Source organism: Chiloscyllium punctatum, chromosome 6 (assembly GCF_047496795.1).
Source record: "Chiloscyllium punctatum isolate Juve2018m chromosome 6, sChiPun1.3, whole genome shotgun sequence".
Lineage (NCBI taxonomy): Eukaryota > Metazoa > Chordata > Chondrichthyes > Orectolobiformes > Hemiscylliidae > Chiloscyllium > Chiloscyllium punctatum.
Genome location: NC_092744.1, coordinates 79,517,562 through 79,545,328, shown reverse-complemented (window position 1 = coordinate 79,545,328; position 27,767 = coordinate 79,517,562). Strand labels below are relative to the sequence as shown.

The 27,767-nt window shown below is 44.3% G+C and overlaps 1 protein-coding gene across 2 annotated transcripts in view; it reads right to left on the bottom strand.

Annotated features, from left to right (window-relative positions):
• LOC140479122 (glypican-5-like) overlaps positions 1-27,767 on the bottom strand; it is a 578,521-nt gene that overhangs the window by 5,274 nt on the left and 545,480 nt on the right. The window lies entirely within an intron of this gene.

Here is a 27,767-nt window from a genome sequence, read left to right as displayed (position 1 = left end):
AACAGGATCTTGATCAGATGGGCCAATGTGCTGAGGAGTGGCAGCTGGAGTTTAACTTAAATAAATGCGAGGTGCTGCATTTTTAAAAGGCAAATCAGAGCAGGACTTATACACTGAATAGTAAGGTCCTGGGGAGTGTTGCTGAACAAAGAGGCCTTGGAGTGCAGGTTCATAGTTCCTTGAAAGTGGAATCGCAGGTAGATAGGATGGTGAAGAAGGTGTTTGGTATGCTCTCCTTTATTGCACAAAGCACTGACCACAGGAATTGGGAGAATATGTTGCGGTTTTACAAGACATTGGTTAGGTGACTTTTGGAATATTGTGTGTAATTCTAGTTTTCCTCCTAGAAGGAAGATGTTGTGAAACTTGAAAGGGTTCAGAAAAGATTTACAAGGATGTTGGGAGGGTTGGAATTTGAGCTATAGGGAGAGGCTGAATAGGTTGGGGCTGTCTTCCCTGGAACGTTGGAGGCTGAGCTTATAGAGGTTTATCAAATTATGAGGGGCATGGATAGGATAAAGAGACAAAGTCTTTTCCCTGGGGTGGGCGAGTCCAGAACTAGAGGGCATAGGTTTAGGGTGAGAGGGGAAAGATTTAAATGGGACCTAAGGGGCAAGTTTTTCACACAGAGAGTGGTGTGTGGAATGAGCTGCCAGAGGAAGTGGTGGAGGTTGGTACAACTACAACATTTAAAAGGCATCAGGATGGGTATATGAATAGGAAGGGTTTAGAGGGATGTGGGCCAGGTGCTGGCAAATGGGACTGGGTTAGGTCAGGATGACTGGTTGGCATAGACAGGTTGGACCGAAGAGTCTGTTTCCGTGCTGTACAGCTGTGACTCTATGACTTAGAACCTAAATAGAAATATTTTCTGACAGCTGGTTGATTGTTCATAATAATCAGAATGCAAACCATACTCAACCAGCCCAGGCTTGGAAAATCCACCCTAAAAATCATATGATTCCACTTGCTTGAATCACTCTGAGTGTGCCAACTGTGATACTAGCAATTAATTTGAGATATGAATGAAGCTTGCTTGTTGATGTGACATACATTCAGATGCATGGATCCATTCTCCACAAGCAAAAGGAATACAATAAATGCACCGTTTCTAAACTAGCTGTGAACTTAGGGAGTCATAGAGATGTACAGCACGGAAACACTCCCTTCAGTCCAACTCGTTCACACTGACCAGACAATCTGTCGTTCCTAATTGTTTTCTCCACAGTAATTCATCAGCCATTTGAAGTCATCATTTAAACAAATCTTGGCTGTTAACGCTCAGTCAATATCTAACTGGTGCATTCTCCAGTTCAACATCACTATCAGTCAGAGTGCACTTGATAACCAATCAGTACTTTCCATTCATGCATTTTAAATGTTCGCAACTTGCAAATTGTCCTGATAAATCAGAGATAAAAAGCTTCCACAAAATGTTTTTTTTGGTAATACTTTCACATATAATCCTGGCTGAAACTCCAGAGACTTTCAGATGGGATGTGAAATCGGAGATCTTCACTGCTTTCTCAGGTGGAAATAAAAGATGCCAAGGTGCCATTTTGGGAGGAGATTGATCAATTGGATCAATGGGCTGAACAATGACAGATGGAGTTTAATTTGGACAAATGTGAGGCATTAGATTTTGGTAAAACAAACAAAAACAAGACTTATACAATTAAAAATAGGGCCCTGGGTAGTGTTGTAGAACACAGACCATAGGGTTCAGGTACATAATTCTTTGAAGTTTGCATCTCTTGTAGAGAGGGTGGTTAAAAAGTTAATCTTCTTGCCTTTCTTGTTCAGATCTTTGAGTATAGGAGTTGAGGACGTCAAGTTGAGGTTGGTGAGGCATCTTCTGGAGTATTGTGTCCAGTTTTGGTCTCCCTGTTATAGGAAGGATATTATTATGCTGTAGACAGTTCAGAAAAGATTTACTGTGTTGCCGGGACAGGAGGGTTTGAATTATAAAGAGAGGGTGGATAGGCTTGGACTTTTTTCACTGGAGCACAGGAGGTTGAGAGGTGACCCAATAGAAGTTTATAAAATAACGAGGGGTATGGATAAGAAGATGAATGGCAGGAGTAATTTCCTGAGGATGGGGATGTCAAAGCCTCGGGGACATATATTTAAGTTAAGAAGAGTGAGGTTTATAAAGACAAGGGGGCATTTTTTTTTCACAGAGATTTGTTCCTGTGTGGAATGAAATTCCAGAGGAGGTGGTGGATGCAAATACAATTACAAAGTTTAAAAGACATTTATACAAGACATGTCTTCAAATATCTAGCTTATAAGGACAATGGTTTCAAACTCAGAAATATACAAATGAACCATATTTCAGTAGATGTTTTCTAAGATAGCTAAGAACTTTTTAAATTGTCTATTCTTGTGTTCATTTTTCAACCCAGCCACACTTCCCTTCTTAAGCTTCCAAACTGTGTGTGTGTGTGTGAGTGAGAGAAAAAGAGAGAGAGAGAATAAGAGAGAGAGAGAGAGAAAGAGAGCGAGAGAGAGAGAGAAAAAGAGAGAGAGAGCAAGAGAGAGAGAGAGAGAGAGAGAGAGAAAGAGAGAGAGTGTGGGTGTGTGTGTGTTTGATCTCACATTATTATCTTTTTTTCTGTCTTAGACGGTCACAAACCTTTTTTCACTCAAGAGTAAGTTTGCAATTGGTTAACTAATGCTGATCAAGAGATTACATTTTGATTGAAGTGTGAGGTGCCTCTGTGCTAAGAAGAAAACAAAACATTTGTTGCAAACTGACTGAGGGGGTTAAAGCGAAGGGCCATTCTAACCCTCCCCACTTTCTGCAATAAATATATCTCTTTACTTTTACTTTCAAACCATCTCAATTTCATGTCTTAAATATAAGCTGTGGCATTAAATGGCTGAAAACAGAATTTCAGGACTTCCTTGTTACCCTAGGAAAATCCTGGAATGGCTAAATTGGTTGACTGGAATAACTGATGTGTAGATGTTGGTGTTGGACTGTGGTGGACAAAGTTAAATATCACACAACAGGAGGTTATAGCCCAACAGGTTTATTTGGAAGCGCTAGGTTTTGGAGGAGCAGCGCTCTGAAAGCTTTTACTCTCAAATAAACCTGTTGGACTATAATCTGGTGCTTTGTGACTTTTGACTGAATTAAGGCAGAATTCGATGCACTATAATTGGTGTCTGCACCCTCTGACCAAGGAGAAGAAGCACAAACTGGGCTTTGCATTACTGAGGGTCATTTCATGATCTCCATGATTGAGCAGACCTTTCACAATGAGAAGAATGGGCACTGACATTGCATGGGAGTGGATCCATCTCCGAACACGTTGAGAAGGGGAGGGTAGAAAGCAGGAGTACTGACTCTGTAAGTGAGAAACAGACTTCCAAGGAAATTCCATTGACGAATAAGCTCTGCACACTGGGCCAATCATTAAATGTCCAAGACACCTTTATCAGGCGTGCACATCTCAAAGGCTGAAGGATTTCTTTGATTCTACCTCCCCCCCACCCAGAAAATAAACATTAGCGTTTATTGATTACTAGAAAAGAGTTACAAAACTCTCAGTCCTATCAATGAGAATTTAATTATGCCACCATTACACTGGTTCAGGAAAGAATTTGATGCCTTTAAGAGATACAAGAGGAGAACCTTCAAAATATTACTGAGGTAAATTACCAATAAATCACTTTGCTAGGTACATTCAGGCAGCTCCTTGGCTCTTTTCAAGCTCCTTTCATTATCTTCTGTGGCAATGAACAGAACACATCCCTGCAGCACTCTGCATTCTATTACATCCCATCTCGCTGACTCCAGCACTCCAGAATCATCTGATTAAATTAAGACCTCACTGGGGTAAATCTATTTCCCTCTCTCACTCAACCATGTCCAGCTTTGTAATTCAATTGCTTGCTATAAATCAACCTGACCAGAAAAATATATTAATTCCATTATTCCCCTGTATTGACCCAATGTCAAGCCAAAGCTCTTTGATGGTTGAAGTGTGGAGAGAGAGAGAGCAGTAACTGGTTGTGAAAAGTTATAGACATCTCAACCTGTTATTTGAGAATTTAGGTCTCATCAAAAGTAAAGAGGGATTTGCATTGGTATAGCAATTTTTACAATACACTGGACATCTCAAAAAGCTCGATAGCCAATGAAGTGTTGTAAGAATCACATAAGCTAGTGCAAAAGCTAAATCCATTTTTGGATTTCCATGCTGGAAATCTGAAACAAAAACAACAAAAAATGCTGGAAAAAACTCAAGGATCCATCTGTGGAGAGGTCAGGTTGTGCTTGTACAGGCTTTTTTTTGATTTTCAAAAAGCAAACATTCACAAACAGCAATGAGATAATGATTTTTTTCAATTAATTTTATGGGGTGTGGGCGTCACTGGCTGGGCCAGCATTTACTGCCCATCCCTAGTTGCCCTTGAGAAGGTGGTGGTGAGCTGCCTTCTTGAACCGCTGCAGTCCACCTGCTGTGTGTTGACCCACAATGCCATGAGGGTGAGAATTCCCGGATTTTGACCCAGCGACAGTGAAGGAACAGCGATATATTTCCATGTCAGGACGGTGTGGAGCTTGGAGGGGAACTTGAAAGTGGTGGTGTCCCCATGTATGTGCTGCCCTTGTCCTTCTAGATAAAAGTGGTCTTGCATTTGGAAGGTGCTGTCTGAGGATCTTTGGTGAATGTCTGCAGTGCATCTTGTAGATTGCTGCTCCTGAGAGTCGATGGTGGAGGGAGTGGATGTTGTAAAAACTGGATTAGTGGTGCTGGAAGAGCACAGCAGTTCAGGCAGCATCCAACGAGCAGCGAAATCGACGTTTCGGGCAAAAGCCCTTCATCAGGAATAAAGGCAGTGAGCCTGAAGCGTGGAGAGATGAGCTAGAGGAGGGTGGGGGTGGGGAGAGAGTAGCATAGAGTACAATGGGTGAGTGGGGGAGGAGATGAAGGTGATAGGTCAAGGAGGAGAGGGTGGAGTGGATAGGTGGAAAAGGAGATAGGCAGGTCGGACAAGTCAAGGAGACAGTAACTGAGCTGGAAGTTTGAAACTAGGATGAGGTGGGGGAAGGGGAAATGAGGAAGCTGTTGAAGTCCACATTGATGCCCTGGGGTTGAAGTTTTCCGAGGCGGAAGATGAGGCGTTCTTCCTCCAGGCGTCTGGTGGTGAGGGAGCGGCAGTGAAGGAGGCCCAGGACCTCCATGTCCTCGGCAGAGTGGGAGGGGGAGTTGAAATGTTGGGCCATGGGGCGGTTTGGTTGATTGGTGCGGGTGTCTCGGAGATGTTCCCTAAAGCGCTCTGCTGGGAGGCGCCCAGTCTCCCCAATGTAGAGGAGACCGCATCGGGAGCAACGGATACAATAAATGATATTGGTGGATGTGCAAGTAAAACTTTGATGGATGTGGAAGGCTCCTTTAGGGCCTTGGATAGAGGTGAGGGAGGAGGTGTGGGCACAGGTCTTACAGTTCCTGCGTTGGCAGGGGAAAGTGCCAGAATGGGAGGGTGGGTCGTACGGGGGTGTGGACCTGACCAGGTAGTCACGGAGGGAACGGTATTTGCGGATGGCGGAAAGGGGTGGGGAGGGAAATATATCCCTGGTGGTGGGTCTTTTTGGAGGTGGCGGAAATGTCGGCGGATGATTTGGTTTCTGCGAAGGTTTGTAGGGTGGAAGGTGAGCACCAGGGGCGTTCTGTCCTTGTTACGGTTGGAGGGGTGGGGTCTGAGGGCGGAGGTGCGGGATGTGGACGAGATGCGTTGGAGGGCATCTTTAACCACGTGGGAAGGGAAATTGCGGTCTCTAAAGAAGGAGGCCATCTGGTGTGTTCTGTGGTGGAACTGGTCCTCCTGGGAGCAGATACGGCGGAGGCGGAGAAATTGGGAATACGGGATGGCATTTTTGCAAGAGATAGGGTGGGAAGAGGTGTAATCCAGGTAGCTGTGGGAGGGAGTGGATGTTGTGCCAATCACACAGCCTGCTTTGTTCTGGATGGTGTCAAGCTTCTTGAGTGTTGTTGGAGTTGCACTCATTCAGGCAAGTGAGTATTATTCCATCATACTCCTGACTTGTGCCTTGTAGATGGTGGACAGGCTTTCGGGAGTCTGGAGGTGAGTTACTCGTTGCAGTATTCCTAGCCTCTGACCTGCTTTTGTAGCCACTGCATTTATGTGGTGAGTCCAGCTGAGTTTCTGGTCAATGATTACTCCCAGGATGTTGATAGATGGGGATTCAGTGATGGTAACAGCATTGAATGTTAAGGGATGATGGTTAGATTGTCTCTTATCGGGGATGGTCATTGCCTGACATTTGTGTAGCATGAATGTTATTTGCCACTTGTCAGCCCAAGCCTGGATATTGTTCAGATCTCATTGCATTTGGACACAGACTGCTTCAGTATCTGAGGAGTAGCGAATGCTGCTGAATATTGTGCAATCATCAGCGAATATCTTCACTTCTTCTTCTGTGATGCTGGTTTCAGGATATTACAAATATTACACATAAATACAAATAAATATTACACAGACGATGGACTAATGTTCTTCAATGTATCACCATGGGATCTTTTACATTTCCCCAGAATCAGACAGATGGGGTCTCACTTTAATGTCTCAATATAAAGGCAAAACCTCTAACAGTGCAGCACTCCCTCAGAGTCTTGGATTTTGTGCTCACAGCCTGCGGTGAAAGTTATACTCTGTACTTTCTGACTCAGTGGCAACAGTCTCAACGAACTGAGACTCAAATAACACACCAAACTTTCATCATTAAACCATGTGCTTTGTGATTTGTCTTGCCAAAGTGTGTCAGTGGGATACTTCTTACCAACACAGTCATCTTACTCTGGGGATTTTCCCCTCTTCTTGGGGCAGGGTCAGTTCACAGGTAGCTATTCCTCTAGTTTAAGTTTGAACAGCAGCTTCTTTGTGGCCCAGGGGAAGACTTCCACTGGCCCTCCCAGTTCTACTCCAGCTCCAACCCATTTCCTTCAGTCTGAGATTGTTAAGAGATTTCTGACTGGATACTAGCCCACTGAGAATGCAAAAAGAGAACAGTCCCAACATAATTGACATAGCAGGTGAGGGGATGCAAAAGGCTAGAGGTCCCCCAGAGGTCATGTTGTGCCCTACCTCTGGACTAGAAGCTCCATATTCAAGTCCCACACCAGAACGTGCTGGCAATGGAAATCATTCATAATATGGCCAAGGGATTGACTGGTGTGTCTAACACCTTCTAGTATGCAAGAGTAGGAGAGTTTCCTGGTCAGCCGTCCTATAGGGTGTAATGGTAAACCACTGCAGCACTTTGCCCTTAAGCATGGCCTGGTCCAATGGAGTCCATGGCCCAGCCCTTGGAATCCAGGCCTAGGGAAAAGACAGAGAGAGAAGGGCCCCAAGATCAGAAGCACTGACCCCTATATAATCTTGAATGAGACTGGGGCTTTCAGAAGCTAAAAGGTTGAAAAGGGTTTGACAATGTAAATAAAGAGAGACAATAGTCTCTGACAGGTAGGTGGGTCATGAGACAGCACAGGGCGGCCCGGTGGTTCAGTGGTCAGCACTGCTGTCTCACAGCTCCAGAGACCTGTGTTCAGTTCCACCCTCGGGCAACTGTCTGTGTGGGGTTTGCACATTCTCCCTGTGTCTGTGTGGGTTTCCTCCGGGTGCTCCGGTTTCCACCCACAGTCCAAAGATGTACAGGTTAGGTGGATTGGCCTTGCCAAATTGCCCATAGTGTCCAGGGATGTGCACACTGGGTGAGTTAGCCATGAGAAATGCAGGGTTACAGGGATTGGGTAGGGGTGTGGGTCCTTGAAGTGCTGATGAATGAACAGCCTCTTTCTGTGTTGTAGGGATTCTATGAGGCAAGATGAGGATGAAATGGTAGCGGAGACAAAATCGAAAATAACCTCCACAGGGAAAACTAGACCTGCTCCGAAAAGGAAACATTTGCAGGGTGAGAATGAATAGCAGAGGAATTGCATCCTTTGAACCACACTTACCAACCAACAGAGACATGATGGGCCAAATGGCCTCTTCCTCTGTCATATGATTCTATCAAGTGTTAGGGGCCAAACTGGAGGGAGAGGAGGGCACTACGAAACAGTCAGATTCTTTGAGGGACTGGAATGGGACGCCCCATGGGGTTCCCTCACTTCCTGAGGCCAACTACTATTGCAGCTCAATGAGCTAGAAACAACACAGAAAGATGGGAACAAATCTTAAAGGGACTTGGCCTGTAAGTTGGAGGGAAAAGGGAAGCCGACAGAAGTCACAAACACAGCCATTGGGAAGGGGGAAGTAACCATTATTTTGGCTTTACATTAACAGTGAACTGATGGGACAGCTCAGAGTTATATGCCAAAGCTTAGCAAAACTGGGCAACTTTAAGTATCACAAGATAGACTGGAATAAAGCTAATACTCAAGATAATAGAAGCACGTTTTTCAATGTTTCCATGACTACATTTAAATCCAAAAATCGCTGGAAAACACTCAGCAGGCCAGGCATTGACATTTCAATCTGACTGCAATTCGGAGTGTAATTCCCACGGCATTTCTCCTTAACTAAGAAGAATGTGTAATCAACTAACTCCCCACTTTATTTCAAATCCCTGGTACCGCTGCCTCAACCATGGTACACGTTGTCAAAATAATTCAAAATAAAGCGAGCTTCCTTGTTGGGTAACATCCATCTTACCTCATGAGGATATTAAAATATATTTGCATAAAATCAATTCCAAAACTTTCCTGGAAAAACTGTGATCCTCTGTGTTGCAATTTTGTTGGAGTCAGCTACCCAGAAAACATAATGCTACATAGATTCTAGTCTTCTGGGGAGGAAATAAGGTATTGGGACAGGAAAGCAAAACTGAAGCCATGATCAGATTGAATGGCAGAGCCCGTCTCAAGGAGCTGTGTGGTTTAATTCTGTGTGGAGAATGTGGTACTGGAAAAGCACAGCAGGTCAGACAGCGTCCGAGCAGCAGGAGCATCGATGTTTCGGGCAAAAGCCCTTCCTCAGGAATGAGGCTGGGAGCCCCGGGGGTGGTCAGATAAATAGGATGGGGGTGCTGGGGGAAGGTAGCTGAGAGTGCATTAGGTCGATGGAGGTGGGGGTGAAGATGATAGGTCGTGGGGGGGGTGGGGTGGATAGGTGGGGAGGAAAATGGACAGGTAGGACAGGTCTTGAGGATGGTGCTGAGCTGGAAGGTTGGGACTGGGATAAGGTTGCGGAAGGGGAAATGAGGAAACTGGTGAAATCCACATTGATGCCGTGTGGTTGGAGGGTACTGAGGCAGAAGATGAGGCGTTCTTCCTCCAGGCATCGGGTGGAAAGGGAGTGGCGATGGAGGAAGCCCAGGACCTGTACTTTCTTGGTGGAGTGGAAGGGGGAGTTGATGTGTTCAGCCACAAGACGGTGGGGCTGGTTGGCGCGGGTGTCCCGGAGATGTCTCTGACGTGCTCTGCGAGTAGGCATCCTGTCTCTCCAGTGTAGAGGAGACCACATTGGGAGCAACAGATACAGTAAATGACGCATGGAAGTGCAGCTAAAACTCGGATGGATGTGGAAGGCTGTCTTGGGCCTTGGGCGGAGGTGAAGGGGGAGGTATGGGCACAGGTTTTGCAATTCCTGCGGTGGCAGGGGAAGGTGCCAGGAGGGGAGGGATTTAATTCTGGTCCTATACCTTATACAGTCAAAGAAGCAGACTATCGAACAGCAAGGCAACAGACCCTTCGGTCCAACCAGTCCGTGCTGACCATAATTCCAAACTAAACTAGTCCCACCTGCCTGCACTTGGCCCGTATCCCTCCAAACATTTCATATTCATGTATTTATTTAAATCTCCTTTAAATGGTGCAATTGTACCCGCATCCACCACATCTACACATGAACCATTCTCTGAGAAAAAAAGTTGCCCCACGTGTCTTTTTCAAGTCTTTTTCCTCTCGCCTTAAGAACATGTCTCCTAGTCTTGAAATCCTCAACTCTAGGGAAAAGACACCTGCCATGCACCTTATCTATACCCCTGATGATTTTATAAACCTCTATAAGGTCACCCCCTCAACCTCCTCTCCTCCAGTGAAAGAAGTCCCAGCCTATCCAGGTAGAAGCAAATTATTGTAGATGCAGGAATCTGTGTTGAAAACAAAAAAATGCTGGAAACCACAGTGGATAAAGCAGCATCCATGGGACTCTGATGAAGAGTCATCTAGACTCGAAAAATAACCTTGCTGTCTCTCTATGAATGCTGTTTGACCGCTATCATTGCTCACCTATCCAGCCTCTCCTCATAACTCAAACCCTCTATTCCTGGTGATATCATGGTAAATCTCTTCAAAACCCTCTCCAACTTAATAATATCTTTCCTATAACAGGGCAACCAGAAAAGGCCTCACCAATGTCCTGTATAACCTCAACATAACATCCTCAAAGGTCTATTATTGGAACTCTCTGAAGCCATATAGGTATTTTATGTTTTTTAGTTAAAAATTCTGTACAAGTAATATGGGTAATCATGTTTGATTGGTTCTTGCTTGATTGTCCAATCAAGCTAATCGACTGTTCTGCCTTGATCATTTAATAGTGTCTTCACTGCTCTCAGGATAAAGTGAGGACTGCAGATGCTGGAGGTCAGAGTTGAAAGTATGATGCTGGAAAAGCACAGGTCAGGCAGCATCCTAGGAACAGGAGAATCGATGTTTCAGGCATAAGCCCTTCATCAGGAATTGCTCTGAGCGCTAAAGAAATGTTCAGTGTGAAACTCTAGCAAGCCAACTCTAGGTTTTGAAATGGATTTGAAGTTGTGCTGTTTTGAAGTGATGCCCTGTACTGCCACCATGTTATTTCAGATGCTTGGGGAACAACTATTGGAGGATTGTGATCAGGATAGGGTTCCTGCCACCAATCTTCCTTTGTGTTCTAGTCTAAGGGGCTGTTCAGTGGTCAGCGGTGCAGCTTGGACCATGATTAAGTTTCAGCAGAAGAGGCACGTGTCTTAGATAACAAGATGCAGCTTATTAAATATCAGGAACCATATACAGGCTACATTAACTCTTTGGTATATTAACTGCAATTAACAGAAGGCAGAAAAGACACATCTCTTTTCAGCAGATCATGCCAGACTCTAACCAATTCTCTGCCCAGAGCTATGTGACAACAACAGACTGAGCTGAGTTGACTGTAGCTCAATACATTAACTCTTTCAAGAACTAGTAAATATACAACACTACCTATGGGAGCAAAACCAGAAATTGTAGGAAAAGCTCAGCAGGACTGGCAGCATCAGTGGAGAGAAAGCAGAGTTAACATTTCAGGTCTAGTGACCCTTCCTCATCACTGAGAACAGTTCTGAGAATGGTCACTGGACCTGAAACATTAACTCTGATTTCTTTCTACAGATGCTGCCTGAGCTTTTCCAACAATTTGTGTTTTCGCTTCTGATTTGCAGCGTAGTTCTTTCTGTTTTTACTATGTACCGGAGGCTGCTTCCTGTATGACTGCTTTCTAAGCCATATCTTAAATCAACTGTGGCTCTCTGTCTCTGGGTCAAAAAGCCATGGGTTCAGGGTTTACTCCAAAGACTTGAGTGCAGAAACCAGCCCGAAACTCCAGCGCACGACTGAGGGAATCCTATAGGCTCAGAGCTGCCCACTTTCAAATGGCATGTTAAACTTGTTAAACTCTGTCTACTTAAAATGTGTGGCTGTATCTTTAAGAAGATCAGGAGAATTCTGGGTATTTTCATCAAACGTTTTCCTTAACCAACTTCAATTGCAAATTGCTTTGGGATATCCTAAGGGTGCATACATCAACATATGTTTCACTTTCATTTATCAACTCCAAACTTCTTCATTTAAAATTGGCAAGCACTCCTACTAAAACAGCAAACAGAGGGAAGTTACACAAATGTAACACATGCTCATTAACTAAAATCATCAAGAGACATATTACAGTTTGCATGGATGTAACATAGCCTTTAACTCAGCGAGTTTGACAATCAACCATTATACATCAATTATAAGGCTGCAGAAAGTCAGGAATATGCTGATTATTTTTCCACCCTGTCCTCTAAGAGAGATGGCTATAAATAAAGATTACTGGAGTCCCATGCAATTCATGCCTAATGGAATCAGCTCTGTAGAATGGAGATTTGCAAATAGGCCGCACACCAGCTGGTGGGGTTTTAACATCCAGTCCTGTAATAGTGTCTCTTTGTAAGCATCCAGCTGACATAAGTGATGCTTTGTGTGACTGCTTGCTTTCTCTCTCCTTCTTTCTCTCAAGAATTCTGACTGCTATTGCATAAGGCGTTCATGCATTTAGAAACAACTATCTCTACCTTCATACATTTCTCTTGATTGTAAAATGTTGACTATGCACAGAGTCAATGACCAGCATCATCTTTATTGTTGCAGGCAGAATTTGCAGCAGAACTGCTTTTCTTGCAACAGCGAATGGAGGATTCCTGTGTATTTCTGAGAGAAAGTGACTCTTTCAGAGGTGCTGTCTTTTGGCAGGGACTTTAAATCAAAGGATAAATATTAGTTGGAGCTACTCTTCAAAACAGAGCCATGGAATCTCTTACATTCACATCACAAGGCAATTAGCACCCTGGCTAAACACCTGAAATGAAAGGCTACACCTTTGACAATGCAGCACTCCACTATAAATTCTGTGTTAGGGTCGAGCCCTCCACTATCACCTGATGAAGGAGCATCGCTCCGAAAGCTAGTGTGCTTCCAATTAAACCTGTTGGACTATAACCTGGTGTTGTGTGATTTTTAATCCAAGACTGTACGGTGAAAAGGGAGGTGGTTCTAGCACTGTAATGGCAATGGGATTGACAATATGAGCCATCTCTCCCAATGAACTGGGTGTGGAGCCCATTGAGAGAGAGTTAGCTAATGGATGGTGGCATCCAACCTTCTGAGTACTAGCTACGCAGGCCTTGATGAAGGCAGGAGGCTTCAGGTTACAAACGGTGAGTCGCCTGAATGAGTGTGGTTCTGCTGCAAAGCTCGAGTGGAGGAGGGATTAATCCTGGATCAGGGACCAAATGAGAGCTCTGGAAGATCTGTTATCAGTGCTATATCAGTCCAAACGACAGGCAAAAGTAGACATTGGGCCACTTCAAACTGATGCAGGGAGCCTAGTGATGGGAGATAAGGAAATAGCAGGAGAACTTAACAAGTACTTTGCGTCAGTTTTCACAGTGGAAGACATGAGTAATATCCCAAAAATTAAAGGGTGTCACGGGGCTGAGTTGAGTATGGTTGCCATTACGAAAGAGATAGTGCTAGAAAAGTTAAAAAGTCTTAAAATTGATAAATCTCCTGGCCCCGATGGGATACACCCTAGAGTTCTGAGAGAGGTTGCTGAGGAAATAGCAGAGGCATTGGTTGAGATCTTTCAAGAGTCACTGGAGTCAGGAAAGGTCCCGGATGATTGGAAGATGGCTGTAGTAACCCCCTTGTTCAAGAAAGGATCAAGGCAAAAGATGGAAAATTATAGGCCAATCAGCTTAACCTCGGTTGTTGGTAAAATTCTAGAATCCATCATTAAGGATGAGGTTTCTAAATTCTTGGAAGAGCAGAGTCTGATTAGAACAAGTCAACATGGATTTAGTAAAGGGAGGTCATGCCTGACAAACCTGTTGGAATTTTTTGAAGAGGTAACAAGTAGGTTAGACCAGGGAAACCCAGTGGATGTGGTCTATCTGGACTTTCAAAAGGCCTTTGATAAGGTGCCACACGGGAGGCTGCTGAGCAAGGTGAGGGCCCATGGTGTTCGAGGTGAGCTGCTGGGATGGATTGAGGATTGGCTATCTAACAGAAGGCAGAGAGTTGGGATAAAAGGTTCTTTTTCAGAATGGCAGCCGGTGACGAGCGGTGTCCCGCAGGGTTCGGTGCTGGGGCCACAGCTGTTCGCATTATATATTAATGATTTGAATGAGGGAACCGGGGGCATTCTAGCGAAGTTTGCCGATGATACGAAGTTAGGTGGACAGGCAGGTAGTACTGAGGAAGTGGGGAGGCTACAGAAGGATCTAGACAGGTTGGGAGAGTGGTCCAGGAAATGGCTGATGGAATTTAACGTGAGCAAGTGCGAGGTCTTGCACTTTGGCAAAAAGAATAAAAGCATGGACTACTTTCTAAATGGTGAGAAAATTAATAAAGCCAAAGCACAAAGGGATCTGGGAGTGCTAGTCGAGGATTCTCTAAAGGTAAACATGCAGGTTGAGTCTGTGATTAAGAAAGCGAATGCAATGTTGTCTCTTATCTCAAGAGGGTTGGAATATAAAAGCAGAGATGTACTACTAAGACTTTATAAAGCTCTGGTTAGGCCCCATTTGGAGTACTGAGTCCAGTTTTGGTCCCCACACCTCAGGAAGGACATACTGGCACTGGAACGTGTCCAGCGGAGATTCACACGGATGATCCCTGGAATGACAGGTCTAGCATATGAGGAACGGCTGAGGATACTGGGATTGTATTCGTTGGAGTTTAGAAGATTAAGGGGAGATCTAATAGAGACGTACAAAATAATACATGGCTTTGAAAAGGTGGATGCTAGAAAATTGTTTCTGTTAGGCGAGGAGACTAGGACCCGTGGACACAGCCTTAGAATTAGAGGGGGTCATTTCAGAACAGAAATGCGGAGACATTTCTTCAGCCAGAGAGTGGTGGGCCTGTGGAATTCATTGCCACGGAGTGCAGTGGAAGCCGGGACGCTAAATGTCTTCAAGGCCGAGATTGATAGGTTCTTGTTGTCTAGAGGGATTAAGGGCTACGGGGAGAATGCGGGCAAGTGGAGCTGAAATGCGCATCAGCCATGATTGAATGGCGGAGTGGACTCGATGGGCCGAATGGCCTTACTTCCACTCCTATGTCTTATGGTCTTATGGTCAATGCACTGTCTGCCAGGGCAGATACTTGCTCAGCAGTGGGTGTTTACACACATTTAGAAATAGTGCCAACAGCAGGAGCAGCTAATGGAGGCAGCAATAGTGTGGTCACTCCCCATCGAATGATTGATGAGGGGTGCAGTGACATTCAGCTCTCTGCCGATAAGTCAGCCATCTGACCAGTGAATTGGTCATTGCTGTAGAAGCACTTGGAACCATGTGGCCACCTGTTTGGAGGAGATCATCAATGGTCCAAGTGGCAGCTTGTTGATGGTGCGCGGGTGAATGGCCTCCTCGACTGACAGCCATTGAGGGGGGCCATGTTTCGACAGAACACCCCTCGTAGTATCCCACACTGAGCTTCGGGAAGCTGAGAATGCCTGAAGACACATGGACCCGTTGCCAATTGCCCCACTGGGTGGGTGGTCCCTGAAAGGGGAAGGGCGCAGCTTGCCTTACATCTTTGGGGGCTCTACGCCTTCTTCTGTTAAGGGCACATCCTTAGCCTTTTTGACAGTGACATGAATACTGCACAGACCCACCTGGCACCTACACCAGGGCTCAAGCATGCCCAGAGGCTGCCTGCCACAGATACCAAAGCAACAAGTGCAGCGGCCTTCCTCTGTATAAGTAACAAGTGTTAAGACAGTACAGTGTAGGAGTAGCCCAGAATGGTTATGCTAATCTACCTAGCAGCATTTCAATTCAGTTCAACTTAATTTCATTTTAATATCTATATGAAAATTCATTTTGGATAAATCACTTGGTTGTTATGAACAGCAATAATAAAAGAATGGAAATTACCCTATCTCAGAGATCTAATTTTAATGAAAATATGTATTAAAACTGAATCCAATGCATTAAAATAATTAGTGAGTCTCTTCCTGAATGCACAGCCTCATCCTTATTGCAAGTTCCTGCGGAAAAGGTCACAAATTAATTCAGTGATGGATCTGAATGCACCTGATAGGTTGGGACTTTCTTCCCTGAACACAGCGAGCAGTGACATTTAGGGGTGATCCTCATTGATTCATGGCATGTTTAACTTTAGGTAAAAGTGTCAAGAAGTAACTGACCATCGAGTACCCTTGCTGTCTGGTATAAAAACATTAAACAGTACCAACAGTCCAGGCAACCTGGCAAGACAACCAAAAAAAAAGCATTTTAAATGACAGCCTCATCAAAGAATTTCATTATTGTAGGATCTAGCTGAATGTTAATTTTCTGGGGTTGCGTCATCATGCATGTTCCTTGGACACCACATCTCTCGAAGCATCATACACTTGGGTCCTCTCCAGGTGATGTTTATTTGCTGAGTGCCAAAAACATCGATTCTGCGGCTTTGTCATTCACCCTTCAATGGATCATCTGCTTATTTCTGTTGCAGGAGATGTGTTAGCAGATGTTGAACATTTGACGTAAGGGCAAGAAACGAGTTGGGGACCAATGGAAAACGTGGCGCGTAGATTGATATAATGATGTAGTTGGTGAGACGGTAAGGGAGTTTACTAGAAAGCCACCCAAACAGGCAGAACATTTTCCGGTAACGTTCAATGGCTTCTCGGGAAAAACATGATGCTATTAACTGTCAATGCAAAACACTGCAGATGCTGGAAATCTGAGACAAACACAAAGTGCTGAAGAAACTCAGCAGGTTGGGCATTATCTATGGAGAGAGAGAGAGAGAGAGAGAGAGAGAGAGAGAGAGAGAGAGAGAACAGAGTTTTGAGTCCTGACTCTAAGTGGGTTGTGTGCCATCCTGTCAAAGGATTATGCTAATGACAGTTTATATTTTATCCACTGATATATCTTCAGAGAACATCTGGTCTTGACACTACTGCTATTTAACCTCCACGATAAGGTGGTCTGTTCAACACAGCCACCTCTGCAATTTTCTTACTGGAACGTCACTTTGTACAGAGTGCAGCACGTCACCCTGCCACACATGTACATCCAAGACCCTTGATGGATCCCTCAAACCTATCATTTGCAGTCCGCCATCTAAAAGGACAAGGACAACAGGTACACCACCATCCTCCAGCTCCTCTCCAGACCATTCCTCATCCTGATTTGGAAATATATCATTTCCTTAATCATCGCTGGGTTGCCTGGCACTGTCACCTTACCATTATTGTGAATGTACCTATACCACATGGACTGCAATGGTTCAAGGCAGCCCACTTCCTCATGAGTAATTAGGGATGAGCAATAAAGGCCGGCCGAGCCAGTGATATCCACATCCCACTAAGGCCTATCCTCCAGGATCCAAACATTCAGGCGACCTGCAGAGCCAGGGCACCTACAGCCATCTCAAAATGAAGGGTTTTTAAAAAATTCATTCAGCATCAACTACATTGCAGTAGGTATGGAGTCACATGGAGGCCAGACTAGGTAAAGGTTGAGAGATTTTCTTCCTGAAAGGACACCAGTGAACCAGATGTGCTTTTCTCAAAAACCTGCAATGGTTTCATGGTCGTCATCATCAGTCTCTTAATTTCAGATTTTGGATTGAACTCAAGTTCCACCATAAGTCAAACTGGTATTCAAGCCCTGGGTCCCCACGTGATTACATGGGTCTTTGGATTAATAGTCTAGTAATAATACCGTTAGCCCATCGCTTCCCCCATGACAGCTTCCTGGAAACACCTAAGCGTCCGACTGATGCGGTCTCAGACTATTCACGAAGCAGAACTCCTTCCTGCTGATTGAGGATGTTGGCCACTCTATGGGAGACCCAGCAATGGCTTGTTCACAGTCATACAGGTGTATCAGGACAGCCCAGAGATGCAGTCCTCTATCCCTGACAGAATAGCAATTTCTCAATTCCTGTCGTTTTATCCAGTTTGATCATCGTCTTTACTTCAAAGTAATGAGGAAAAAAGGAGTGTTTTTCTACCTCTGCGACTGCTTTTATTTTCTCTCTGGTGACTGTACCTGTTAATTATTCCATCACTTTGCAGTGCTCATAAGGTGAGGGATCTCCATGCCACTTAGCACATTCTTTACACTATCATTAGTCAGTTGTATGCAACCATACTTTATCAGTTTACATCATCTCCTCAGGTACAGAGACTATATCCCAGTACAAAGACCCTTGAGACCCCAGTCAGACACCAGCCCCTAAATCCCAAGAGTCGGCAAAAAGGCCAAGTGTTCTCTAAAATCTACCTTTTTAAAAAATAACAAAATGAGAATGCTTTTTGTGGTTTACAACTGGTCAACTTTAGGCTTTGGAGTGAAGCACAGTGCACAACCCTCACCACAGACTCGGCCATTGCCAAGCCACACTTCAAAATCTCTTTCCTAACCTGAGCATTTCTAAATCAAACAGAAACAATGCACAAGTGGCACTAATCCCACGATAAATCCACGTGTGCTATGTCTTCTCCTCAGGAGTCCTCTGGTGATACACATTACTGCTGGGTACATTTGTTTTGGGTCTGGAGTCACATGTAGGCCAGACTAGGTAAGGACAGCGGTTTCCTTCCCTAAAGGACATTAGATAGGTTTTGCCAACAATCATGAGACTCTCAACCGCAGATTGTTGTTGAATTCAAATTCCACCATCTGCCGTCGTAGGATTCAAATCCAGGTCCCCAGAACATTACCTGGGTCTCAGGATTAATAGTCCAATGATAACAGTCCTAGACCATCACTTCTCCTTACTGGATAGCGATCATGAGCAGCAACTAGTCAGATTTTTAGAGTAAGTTTATTGTGCAATGCACACAGGATTTTAATTTCTAGACTGGGCTCACTTCAGGGAATAAGCTCTGTTTTCATCTTGCTGTAATGTTAGTGCTCTGTGGTGAAAAAGTGAGCAGTGATTTGGATTTTTTTGCCATTGGGTTGACACGGGAGTCATCTCCTTTTGTCTCTTATTGGGACTTAGTGCAAACATACAAATAAGAAGCAGGAGTAGGCCATTTGAACCCTCAAACTAGCTTCACCATTGGATGAGATCATGGCTGATCTGATTGTGACTTCTACTTTCCAATATATTCCCTACACACTTTATTTATTTGGTAATCAACTAACTATCTGACTCAATCTTAAAAATGTACAAACACCCATCTCCACTGCTCTCTTGGGAAGACAAACTCCACAGACTCACGACGCTCTGAGAAAAAGCAATTTTCCTCATCTCGGAGTTAAATGGGAGGTCCCATACTTTTAAACCACATCCCCTAATTCCAGTCTCTCCCACAAGAGAAACACTTCAATATTTCACAAGGAATAATCTCGACATCCATCCTCTCAAATTCCCACAGGATCTCATGTCTTTTGATAAGATCACCTTGCATTCTTAATTCCGATCAATACAGGCCCGCCCAATCTTTCCTCAAAAGACAATCCCCTCCATCTCGGGAAGCAGCCAAGTGAACCTTCCCTGAACAGCTGTTTAATGTGATTCTGTCCATTTATAGACCAAACCTGTATACAGCACTCATGATGTAGTCTCACCAATGTCCTGTAAGACTATAGCAAAGCGACAACATTGGATTTGCCTTCCTAATTAATTACCACACTTGCATATTCACTTTTTGTGATTCACAGAGTAGGACTTCTCCACAGCTCATAGTTCTGCAATCTCACCCCATTTAAATAAAATGCTGCTTTTGTATTCTTCCTGCCAAAGTGGACATATTCCCATATTATACTCCATCTGCCAAGTTTGCCTCTCACTTAACCCATCAATATTCCTCCGGGACTCCTTATGTCCTCTTCATAACTTGCATTTCGATCTATTTTTGTGTCATCGGCAAATTTAGCTTTCACGCATTCAGTCCCTTCATCAAGGTCATTAATGTAGAATGTAAGTAGTTGAGACCTGAGTACTGATCCCTATGGTACTCCATTTGCTGCATCTTGCCAAGCTAAAAATATAGAAACACAGAAACTAGCTGCAGGAGGCGGCCATTTGGCCCTTTGAACACTCTGCCATTCAACATGATCATCGTTGATCCTCTACCTCCATGTCACATTTCCTCTTTCGCTCCATAATCCTTGATGCCTTTCGTATTTAAAAATGTATTAATCCATCCCTTCATTATAGTGAGTGATCTGGATTTCACAGCCTTCTGTGTGAGCAAATTCCAAAGGGTGACCTCTCCCTGAGTGAAGCAATGTTTTCTATCTCAGTTCTAAATGGCATACCCCTATCCTGAGTCTGTGTTCCCTGGTTCTAGATTCACCGACAAGGGGAATCATGGTATCTGCATCTAGTCTGCCTAGCCCTGTTGGAAGCATACCAGATCCCCTTTAATTCTTTTAAACTCTACTGAAAACAGACCCACTTTAATCTAGTCTCTGCTTTCTGTTAGCTAACCTATTCTCTATCTATTTATTATGTTACCTCTGACACTAGGAGCGCGTATTATTTTATGATAAGCTTTGATGTGACACCTTGTCAAATGGTCTTCTGATATCCAAGTTCAATACATTTACAGATTCCCCATTATCCTCTTTGCTTTATACTTCCTATAAATTAGTCAAGCACAATTTCTACTCTGTGGGAAGCTAGGGAAATAATTGTGGTGCCGCTTACTGAGATATTTGTATCATCGATAGCCACAGGTGAGGGGCCGGAAGACCGGAGATTGGCTAACGTGGTGCCACTATTTAAGAAAGGTGGTAAGGACAAACCAGGGAACTATAGACCAGTGAGCCTGACCTCGGTAGTGGGCAAGTTGTTAGAGAGGGAATCCTGAGGGACAGGATGTATATGTATTTGGAAAGGCAAGGATTGATTAGGAATAGTCAACATGGCTTTATGTGTGGGAAATCACATCTCACAAACTTGACTGAGTTTTTTGATGAAGTAACAAAGAGAATTGCTGAGGGCAGAGCAGTAAATGTGATCTATATGAACTTCAGCAGGGCATTTGACAAGGTTCCCCATAGGAGACTGGTGAGCAAGGTTAGATCTCATTGAATAGAAGGAAAACTCACCATTTGGATACAGAACTGGTTTAAAGGTAGAAAAGAGGGTGGTGGAGGAGGGTTGTTTTTCAGACTGGAGGCCTGTGACCAGTGGAGTGCCACAAAGATCGGTGTTAGGATAACTGGCTTGTAGCTTCAGTCTTTCTGCCTCCCTTCTTTCTCAATAGGGGAATTATATTAATTATTTTCCTATCTGATGGTGCCTTTCCAAACTTTAGGGAATTTTGGAAAATTAAAACTAACACATCTATTATTTGAGCAAATGTCTGTTCAGACTCTTGGGTAAACCCATCAAGATCTGAGGACTTGTTAGATTTTAGTTCTAATATTCTTTTCAATACCCTTTCCCTGGTCATGGTAATTATTTTGAATCCTTCTGCTTCTTGATTTAAGATTATTCCTTCTACGATGATGCCATTGCCTTATACTGATGATTAATTCCCTCACTATGTTCGCTACTCTTCTCCTTTTTAAATACCTCTAGATTCTTTTACTATCTGTTGTTATATTTCTGGTTAGCTTTCTCTCATACTCCAATGTCATCCACCTTGACACATTTTAAAGTCATTCTATTTTTTAAAAGACTGTCTCCTCTCCAATGTTCTGACATGTCACTAATCTCCAAGGAATTATATTTTTTTTTCCCAGTTTGATATTATCTTTAACTTTTAGTCATGGATGGTGTGTCTTTGCCCTAGAGTCTTTCTTTCTCCTTGGAATATCTCTTTGTTGAGTGTTATGAAATATCTCCTTAAAATGTCTAACATTGAATTTCTACTGACTTATCACTTTATTTCCCAAATCGCATTAATCAGCTATATCTTCATACCCTAACTAATGTTCTTATTTGAATTTAAAACACGAGTCATAGAGTCAGAGATGTACAGCATGAAAACAGACCCTTCAGTCCAACCCATCCATGCTGACCAGATATCCCAACCCAATCTAGTCCCACCTGCCAGCACCCGGCCCATATCCCTCCAAACCCGTCCTATTCATATACCCATCCAAATGCCTCTTAAATGTTGCAATTGTACCAGCCTCCACCACTTCCTCTGGCAGCTCATTCCATACACATACCACCCTCTGCATGAAAAAGTTGCCCTTTAGGTCTCTTTTATTACTTTCCCCTCTCACCCTAAACCTATGCCCTCTAGTTCTTTGCTCCCCGACCCCAGGGAAAAGACTTTGCCTATTTATCCTATCCATGCCCCTCAATTTTGTAAACCTCTATAAGGTCACCCCTCAGCCTCCGACGCTCCAGGGAAAACAGCCCCAGCCTGTTCAGCCTCTCCCTATAGCTCAAATCCTCCAACCCTGGCAACATCCTTGTAGATCTTTTCTGAACCCTTTCAAGTTTCACAACATCTTTCCGATAGGAAGGAGACCAGAATTGCATGCAATATTCCAACAGTGGTCTAACCAATGTCCTGGACAGCCGCAACATGACCTCCCAACTCCTGTACTCAATACTCTGACCAATAAAGGAAAGCATACCAAATGCCTTCTTCACTATCCTATCTACCTGTGACTCCACTTTCAAGGAGATATGAACCTGCACTCCAAGGTCTCTTTGTTCAGCAACACTCCCTAGGACCTTACCATTAAGTGTATAAGTCCTGCTAAGATTTGCTTTCCCAAAATGCAGCACCTCGCATTTATCTGAATTAAACTCCATCTGCCAATTCTCAACCCATTGGCCCATCTGGTCCAGATCCTGTTGTAATCTGAGGTAACCCTCTTTGTTGTCCACTCCACTTCCAATTTTGGTGTCATCTGCAAACTTACTAACTTTACCTCTTATGCTCGCATCCAAATCATTTATGTAAATGACAAAAAGTAGAGGGCCCAGCACCGATCCTTGTGGCACTCCACTGGTCACAGGCCTCCAGTCTGAAAAACAACCCTCCACCACCACCCTCTGTCTTCTACCTTTGAGCCAGTTCTGTATCCAAATGGCTAGCTCTCCCTGTATTCCATGGGATCTAACCTTGCTAATCAGTCTCCCATGGGGAACCTTGTCGAACGCCTTACTGAAGTCCATATACATCACATCTTCTGCTGTGCCCTCAATCTTCTTTGTTACTTCTTCAAAAAACTCAGTCAAGTTTGTGAGACATGATTTCCCACGCACAAAGCCATGTTGACTACCCTGAATCAGTCCTTGTCTTTCCAAATACATGTACATCCTGTCCCTCAGGATTCCCTCCAACAACTTGCCCACCACAGAGGTCAGGCTCACAGTCTATAGTTCCCTGGCTTGTCTTTACCACCCTTCTTTAACAGTGGCACCACGTTTGCCAACCTTCAGTCTTCCGGCACCTCACCTGTGACTATCGATGATACAAATATCTCAGCAAGAGGCCCAGCAATCACTTCTGTAGCTTCCCACAGAGTTCTCAGGTACACCTGATCAGGTCCTGGGGATTTATCTTAGTCTTAGGCCCAACCTTTTCTCCCTCAAATTGAAGGCAAAGTTAGATCATGCTATGGTCATATGGACTTGAGCTTTCTCCTGCAACCAGGATCCTGGGACACCGTGTTGAACTTCATTTCAGCATCAGGAATCTAATGTTGGCACCACTCCTGTGTCCTGCCCCTACGTGATATGATATTGACTCACCTTCATTTTGAAAATGTCAACCAATTTAAGGGCAAGGGAGTAGGCCTCAACATTTAATTCCTGATGGCATGTGATTGCTCAAATTTGGAGGGACATCGGGAGACCCTCCATCAGTAGTGGCCGAGTTGGGAGCTATAGTTTTGTGACTGACAGACAGAAGGCACTACAATATTGAGGCATCTACTGGAGAATTCAAAATGGCCTCATAGCCGCTTGGCTGTGATTGTTGCCAGGCAACCCCTGTATTGGCATTGGCACGATGGGTGCAGGTCAGGGAGTGGGGAGAAGGCTTTAGGTGGATTAATCATGACAGTGAACATTGCCTGACTTTTTTTGTGTTGTGATGCTGTATCACAGTGTGAAAGGTCTATGTTCCAATTTTAAAAGACAGTTTATGAATGCCCTCCATTGACTACCCACTGATATTGAGTTGGGCACGACTAATCAATTGCACAAACTTGCAGTATTCCCAATCCATATCTCATCCCAACCCTCTCGGTTGACTGAAAATCGAACCATCTGTTTGAAAATGAATGGTTGACAGAGATGACAATGTTATTCCTGTAAGGGTTGTGCCATTAGCTTTCTCATCCTGTCACAGCCAACAGCAAGGGGGTGCAGTGGTCAGGCTATGCCTTTACGAATTAGGCCATCACGTCGGAAATGACCTCATTATCAAGCGGAGAAAGATGTAGGTTTTAAATAAAGTGAACATTGAATTTCCAACACCACAATGTAGTTGAACAATTTCAGTCAGAAATGGCTCCTGTATGCTGGAGAAACAATTCACCAACAATGCTTTCCGCCTGATTGATGTTTCTGGAAGTGCAAGGACAGATTTCTCCTGTGATGGATGCAGGGAGTAAGCTTTAGTTTCATAATTATATTTGCACTCCATTTGTTTGAAAAACAGATGGCAGCCACTCTCCCAGCCCCTGGTGATTCCTGCTGCACCCAGTGCCAGATCTGGCTTAAATGGTATCGCCTCTTACTTTGGAAACAGATAGCTGTGGATAAAAGCCCTGTTAGAGACTCGAGTGAGTTTAATTTTAATTTATTCCCTTGTGGCCATGGGTGTCGCTGGCTAGGTCAGTATTTATTTCCCCGTCCTGAGTTGCCCTTGAGAAGTTGCCTTCTTGAACTGCTGCAGTCTGTATTTTGTAGATTGACCTACAATGCCTTGTCGGAATGAATTCCAGAATTTTGACCCAGCGACAGTGAAGGAATGGTCTGTATTTCCAAATCAAAATAGTAAGTGACTTGGAGGGGAACTTGCTGGAGAGGACATTCCCAAGTATCTGCTGCCCTTGTCCTTCTAGATGGAAATAGTCGTGGGTTTGGAAGATGCTGTATTTGGATCTTTGGTGAATTTCTGCAGTGCATCTTGTAGATAGTACACACATGGAGGGAGTAGATGTTTCTGGATGCGGTGCCAATCAAGCCAGCTGCTTTGTCCTGGATTGTGTTGAGCAACATTCAAGGGGCTGCATCCATCCAGGCAAGTGGGGAGTATTCCATCACACTCCTGACTTGTGCCTTGTAGGTTTTGGGGTGTCAGGAGGTGAGTTACTCACTGCAGTATTCCTAGCCTCTGACTTGCTCTTGTAGCCATTGTATTTATCTGGTGAGTCCAGTTGAGTTTCTAGCCAATGGTAATCCCTTGGATGTTAACAGTGGGGGATTCAGTGATGATAATGCCATTAAATGTTAAGGGGAGCTGGAGGTCAGATTGTCTTTAATTGGAGATGGTCATTGCCTGGCATTTGTGTGGCACAGATGCCACTTGGTAGTCCAAGACTGGATATTGTCCAGATCTTGTTTCATTTGAAAACGGATTGCTTAAGTATCTGAGGAATTGTGAATGGTACTGGTCTTTGTGCAATCAGTGAACATCGTCTTTCTGACCTTTTAATTGAAGGAAAGTCATTGATGAAGCACTTGAAAGTAGTTCAGTTCTTCACTACCCCAAGGAACCCCTGCAGAGATGTCCTGCAGCTGAGATGACCGACCTCCAACAAACACAGCCATCTTCCTCTATGCCAGGTATGACTCCAACCAGAGAAGAGTTTGCTCCTCAATACCCACTGATTTCAGTTTTTCAAGGGATCTTTGATACCTCACTCAATCAGCCTGCTCTCTGGTCATTCCATTCCAGACCGGTTAATGGCTCCATCATTCTCAATGCTCTGCTCCCTCACTGTTGAACATTTCCTGCAAGTGAGGGAGCATGGCAGTGAGTAGGATAGAGTGAGGTGCAGGTCAGCTGGTGAGTGCTGCACTGTTGGAGGTGCCACTGTTCTGTTCAACTGAGGCCTCTTTTGGATTCTCAAGGTGGGGAAGTCAAAAGGTCATAGGCTAGCACAACCAGGACAGCAGTGTAGCCTTCACCACAACATGTCACCTTGGGTTTGGCACTCTCCTGAAGAGCCCACCTCTGATCAAATGTTGGTTTGGATAAAGGATGAAGTCCTCATGTTGAAGTTAGCAAATCCATCCTCATCAGATGAACGAAGGAAATAAAGTGGAGCCTTTGTGGAACGGGACACCAGTAGAAGAGTAACAGTTAGTTTGTTATGGATGGTGTTCAGACAGGGACATGATTGCAAGGAATTACGTGAAAGATGTAGCCTAGAAACAGACCATTCAGCCCATCCAGGTCATGCCAGTGTTTACATTCCACATGAGCCTGCCTCCATTTTTCCTCCTCTGACCCCCTACCCTCTCTCCCTTCTCGCACACATCCTTTTTCAGCTTCCCCTTGTCTGCATCCACACCTCTCAATCACTCCCTCTGCAAGCAAGCTCAACAGTCTCACCAGTTCTTAGGTGAAGAAGTTTCTGAATTCTCTACAGGATTTCTTGGGGACTATCTTCTATTGGTGGCCTCAGGTTTACACTCCTCCTCACAATATCCACATCCATGAACACCAACTAGCCATTAAACATCAAGACCAGCTAACCCTAGGACAGAGTGTGGTGCTGGAAAAGCACAGCAGGTCCCGATGAAGGGCTTATGCCTGAAACAGATTCTCCTGCTCCTTCGATGCTGCCTGACCGGCTGTGCTTTTCCAGCACCACACAACTCTGATCTCCAGCAGTCCTCACTTTCTCCTAGTTGTCCCGAGTAGCCAAACATACAGATGATAAGGACCACAAATTCGACCGGGACAACACAACGATAGTAGGACAAACTAAACAGAGGACAGCCAGACACTTTCGAGAAGCATGGCACTCATCCACGGACTCCATCAACAAACCCATTGACTGAGACCCAATATCGCGACCACTGCAATGAACAACTGGAACCAGTAACTGGAAGCAGCAGAAATGAAACAAAATAAATTCCAACTGACACAGTACAGCAGCGCTTCACAGGAAGCTCCAAAGCACTGAAGATCTCACCTAGACAGGGGTCGAAATGTCTGCAAATCATCTTCCCCTCTTGGCAAACATACCCACAACTAAGGGAGCTATCTCTGTATCCTCTTTACCAATGCATTTCATCACTGTAAAGACAGCTACTGGGTCAATGCTGAACTCTTCTTTCAAATGACTGTAAAATGGAGGAACAGAAGTAGGTGATTCAGCCCATTGAATCTGCTCCACAATCTCACGAGACCATGGCTGATCTGCTGAGGAGAGGCCCAGCCTATTAATCTTTCCTTATCAGTATAACCCCATAGTTCTGATACCATGCCTTTACAATTTTCTGCACCCTTTCAGTTCCTCAACATTATTTTTACAATATGGCCACCAGAACTGTACTCAGGGCCAGACTTTCACTCTGGGATTACACAGACAGAATTCCAGGCCTCGTGAACCTGACTCTTACAAAAGACCAAAAATTTCGGACTGGAGGAGTGGGATGGATTGGAACTCCAGGCATGTGACCTAGTGCAGGAAATGTGGAGGCTGCTGAGTGAGGAGGTGGGCTGGCCTGGATACCTGCTTCGGGGAATCAGAACTGCATCCAACTTTTTAAAATAAAGAAAAGACGAAGAAGTCTTTCAGCCCCCAGTTCCCCGCTCTCTGCCAAGCATCCCCCACGCTCCAACCATGCCATCTTATGCCCCTTACCCATCCCACATGACCCTCATAACCACCAAAACAGACTATGTTCCCATACCCACCACTCTTTATCCTTAAATCCACCACGCCAACTGTGGAGAAACGGGATAAAATAAAGTTCTAATTGTCTAATGTAGAGTTCACTTTATTTAAAAAAACACCCATTCATAAAAATCCATTTGCTACTCTTACATTCCTTCAAAGTATTTAGGACAGAAATAACCAGGAACTCCATCTC